Here is a 4,987-nt window from a genome sequence, read left to right as displayed (position 1 = left end):
CGCCCTTTCCCCCACATGCCCGTGACCAGCCTTTGTTCTGAAAGAGCGTACCCCTAAACGGGGAGCCGCGTCTCTCGCTCCGATCGCGGGGTGGGGTGCCCCCAGGAATCACGAGTAGCCAGTCTTGATGTAACAGCAAGAGGTAGCTTTTATTAACGAGATCCCTATTAGCGGGATCCCGGGTCGATACGTATCCCACACAGGAGACAGAGGAATCGACCCCGAGCCTCCAAACTCAGGGGTTTATATAGGGGAGGTTAGGGGCATTCGCGCGGTTACACATGATTGGTCATTTCAAATGGTGCACAGTTACTTTCGGCATGAAATTACATCAGTAAGGAGTACGTGCTCTCTAGCAGCTCGGCAGGCAGGTAGGGTGGCTCATCTCACTCAGGGGGGTGAAGGAAGGGGAGGGGGTGGCTACAGATGGTCAATGTCCTTGGGGCTGGTAGCTGGTTTGGCAAGTCCTATCTCTGGCTCTCCCTCAGGCACGTCCGGCCCTGCACATCCAGACTCTGACAATGAGTAACCTTTTTAAAACTCTAGTTCTACAGTTCCTTCCCAGCTTCTACTCTTCTTCTCTCATTAAAACCCTCCACATGGAACGATGTTGCTTTGGTGTGTTCTGTCTGGATGTGGGCCCTTCTGCCCCAACACATATAGTCTTGATTGCCTCTCTGGTGTGCATAGCCCAAAGAGACGTTGCTCCTTAACTTCTCGTGGCTGTCATCAACAGTTCCTAAAATCTCGAATGTTAGAAGAGACAGAAATTTGGTCTCTGGCAGTTCTGGCAACCTCGGGTCTGCAACCAGCATCATAGAGGTGACACAGTTTTCATGAGGTCTGGCTGTGCCTTCACCCTTCCCAGCTTCTGGCGGCTGCAGCATTCCCTGGCTTATAACTACATCAACCCAGTCTTCATGGCCAACATCTTAGAATCATTCACTCATCCATTCTAACCGTGTGTGTGTGTGTGTGTGTGTGTGTGTGTGTGTGTGTGTGTGTGTGTGTGCATTTGAGATTCCCCTCTTGCATTAAAAAGGACATTTCTGATTGCATTTAGTTAGGGCTACCTGGATAATCTGGGGGAATCTCCCCATTTCATGGGTCTTACATCTGCCTAATACCCCCTCAGTATCCTCTCTTCCTTTTTTTTCAAGCAAGTTAGCATTTCAGACTGCCAGGGATTATTGGGGGCCATTATTCAGCTTGTCATGGCATCCCTGCAAACCAAAGGACACTTTGAGAAGAGGCCACTGGTCTTTGTCTTTGATCTCCAAAGAGCTCTCTCTCTGTTCAGAAGTCAGAAGGCTGAATTTGGAAAGTCCAGACCTGCAGACACCTGGAGATGATCTTCCCTAGGTTACTGTTTACAGAGTTTACAGCCCCAGGAGATCTGACCTTCTATTGCCTGGCTCATATGCTGGCCCCCTGCTGTCAGCTCGCAGGTTCCCCACCCCCACCCCCACCCCCACCCCACTGCGCACACAGCCACCCCCAGCCTGGGCTTGCCCAGGGCTGCTAATGTAAGAACCGAACACAAGGTTCCAGGGCGATCTGGGGAGTGGGAGGGGGATAGAGGGGTTGCTACTCATCTGGCTGGGACAAAGAGCTTTGGTCTGGTCCCAGGCTGAAGGCTGCCAGCATCTCTTTGCCCTTTTCCGCAGAGCAGAATGCTCACAGAACTTCCCAGGGGAACTGATTCACAGTCTCCCACAGACTCCCAGCGCTGCCAAGACTGATAAGGGGCTGGAGCAAAGCTTTGCCACATCTTGTTAGAGCCAGCTGCAAGGTAGGACTCTATGAATGCAGGAACAGCGAGACCTTTGAAGTGCAAATTCCGAGCTACTGAAGGGTCTTGGTTTTATAAAAGGTGGTTCCCTTCCGGCCTCCGCTTGCAGGGGTGGGGGGAATCGCTTCTAGTCACACACCGCCTTAGAGTCAAATATTAGCAGAGGGTTTGTCTGAACGGATAAGATACATCTGAGAGAAAAGGAATCTTTTCCCTGTGGTGGCTGCTCGTGGCCAGATACTGACCAGCAGTTCTTCTCTGTCCGAAGTTTGAGGGCTTGGGGTCTTGGCTTTCCAGTACCCCATGTCCACTAGGATCTATGTTTAGAGACTTGATCCTCCTCACATCCAGGAACCCTGTAACTCCCACTGCTTCATTCTCGGCCCTTGCTTACTACTCTCCTCTTCTGTTACACAAATAGTCTATGCCTGTTTTGGAAAGGGCCAAGCACCCAGGAGAACAAGCCGTGTAGATGTAGTTGCTGGAAAAGATGAAGCACAGCTTCTTCCCTAAAGCCAGTTAGGTTTTAGCCCAGCGAAGTTCATTTTGGACATTTGACTTCCCAAACTAGTTATTTCGAGCTCCCAAGTCAGTGGCAATTTGTTACGGCAGCCTCAGGGAACTAGAACAGGTTTCCTGGCTTTTGTTTGTAGAAGCCAAATAGTTTATTATCTTCTAGCTTCTGACAAGATCCCTTGGCTCCAATATATCCTGGCTTCAGTGTGTCTCAGATATCGGTCTTCCTGTGTTTCAAGACCTTTATTGCTTTAATGCACTTTCCGCCCCCCATTCATTCACACGCACATGTGCACGCACACACACACAGACACACACACACACACACAGACACACACACACACACACACACACACACACACACACACACACACACATGCACATCTCTGTACTCTGTAGTTCAGGCTGGCCTCAAGCTCACCATATAGCTGAGGCCGGTCTTGAACTCCTGCTCCTCTTGCCTCTGCCTCTCCAATACTAGGATTACAAGCACACATCACCATACCTCGACTTGACTTTCATTTCTTGGAAATGAAACCCACATTCTTTAGCTCAGAGCCCCAGTATATACTCACTCCAACTCCCATCTTTTTTATCCCGACAGTGGATGATGTAAGAACACCTCTAACCTCTATGCATGTATGTCCTATCTCCAATTGGGTTCCTGTGTTTGAGGTGCTGTCTTCGGTTTGTCTCTATACAGATGGTGCTTTAAGATGCAGGCCAAGTGCTAAGTGTCCCAAGGAGACCTCCTGTCCTCAGTCCATGCCCAGTGAAATGTCATTTGCTTTCTTTGAATATACCCGGCATCTCTCTTTTGGCATCTGTCTATTTTACCCAGCACCTGACATATTTTTGAATCGTTTATAGACTTTATAGTATTTAAATATTTTTGAATTACTTGTTCATTAGGCAATTGGGTGGAATGAAACCTGGACTGTGCACCACAGCAAGGCCTGCTTGCTGTTGATGTCATCCTTTGCAGATACCAATGACCCAAGGACTGATAGCAAAATCAGCTTCGGGAAAAGAGGACAGTCTGACTCCTTCGTCACTGTGATGTACCCTGAGAGACAGAGGAATAAATATTGGTGGTTTAAGAGAAAAGGACTTGAGGGTATCTGATGGCTTCAGATTCAAATGTGATGCTAGTTTGATTCAGATGTTGAAAATCCTCATGCCATATCACAGTCAGCCCCAGACAAAGAGGGGCAGCCTGGAAGCACTCACAGTCATCTTTTGATCCACCTTGCATCAGTGACCACTGTCTCTCAGCCCCTGATAAGCACAAGAAAGGATTTCACCTCCAAGAAATTCTGACTAAGAAGTCAGAGGAGAGAGAGCCTAGGACTTTGACATGATCTCATGCTCACTGCTCCTAAAAACAAACATAAAAACCCAAACAAACAAACAAAACAACAATATCGAAAAAACCCTCAAGGCTGTTTCCAAATTCAGAATTATTCAGAGCAAGCTCTGGTTGCTACCCCTGGTGGTTCTCATGGGAATCAATACCAAGTTTTTCACTATCACTTTTTGGCTGAAAAAACAAAAACAAAATCAAAATCAAAGAGCAAAAACAAACAAATAAAAACAAAAAACAAAAACAAAAACAAAACCGAACCAAAAAAGCCCCCAAAAAACAAAAAACAAAACCCAAAAAACCACCCCTCTAAAAACACACACACCAAAAAAAACCAAAACCAAAAACGAAATAGGTCAGTTAATGGCTAGAACCAGGAATGGCTGCCTACTTCATTGTTTTAGTTATTCATTTAACACGTTATGGCTTGATTTCCCCTGACATGAATTGAGACTGTAATTTACAAACATGACCACTCAATTTATGATTGGCACAGACCTACACAACCACTGCAGCTGAAGAGCCACCAAAGACAAAAGTAAGTGAGTGTCCCCAGGTCACTTTAGTTACCTGATGGAGACCAAGTCATTGTGGGTGCTCTCTCGTGATAAGAAAGCCGAGTGCAGCTGAGGCAGGCAAAATGGGTCTGAGGTCTTTGTGGTGCCTTGGGTGGAACCCAGGGCTGTGTGTAAGCAAGGCCAGCACTCTACATTGAACTCACTTTCAGTCTCGATGGATGACTCCCTCAGACCAGAACTGGCATCTTGTCTTAGCTGCTCTTGTATCCTGGGACAAGACCCAAACGATTAAAAGAAGTCTTATTCTCATGACCTTTCCCCTCATTCCCGCAGTGTTGGCTGTTCCCACTGGGGGGTTGGAAAAGCTAACAGGGGAGAGCGGAGCCAAGGCTCCAGGGTCATGATGCTGGTCATTCTTGAGCTGTCCATGCTAATTCCTGAGGGTTATTGGTACCTCCTAAATAAACAAGGCCCTTGGAAAAGCATAATCTAGATGGATGACCAAGAAGGGAAAGTCATTTTTCAGCCTCAACAGTGTTTATCTTTTGACTGTTGCTGTTAACCCTAAGAGTGGAAGCAGACTGTCCACTTCATGCTGACCGTCTAGTTAATGGCACTGTTACAATGAATGGAGGGCTCCCCTCTGCCCATCCCAAGCAGGCCATGTGGAGGAGGCAGAACCCTAGAAAAATACTGAGAGACCGTCTGAAGGTGCTTCTCTGCCCAGGTGTGGGAGTCAGAGGCCTTGTCTCATTCAGTCTGTGGAAACTCAGCTCAGATATTTTGTCCTGGTTCGGT

At 47.5% G+C, this 4,987-nt stretch overlaps 1 long non-coding RNA gene across 1 annotated transcript; it reads left to right on the top strand.

Moving 5' to 3' along the window:
• The first annotated feature begins 1,577 nt into the window (after nt 1-1,577).
• On the top strand, nt 1,578-3,418 carry LOC134482395 (uncharacterized). Its single transcript, XR_010058430.1, has 2 exons — nt 1,578-1,792; nt 3,221-3,418. It is a non-coding gene; the product is annotated as an uncharacterized LOC134482395 (long non-coding RNA).
• Nucleotides 3,419-4,987: the final 1,569 nt, after the last annotated feature.

The sequence above is a fragment of the Rattus norvegicus genome, chromosome 16 (genome assembly GCF_036323735.1).
Source record: "Rattus norvegicus strain BN/NHsdMcwi chromosome 16, GRCr8, whole genome shotgun sequence".
Lineage (NCBI taxonomy): Eukaryota > Metazoa > Chordata > Mammalia > Rodentia > Muridae > Rattus > Rattus norvegicus.
This window is presented reverse-complemented; position numbering and strand designations above follow the sequence as displayed.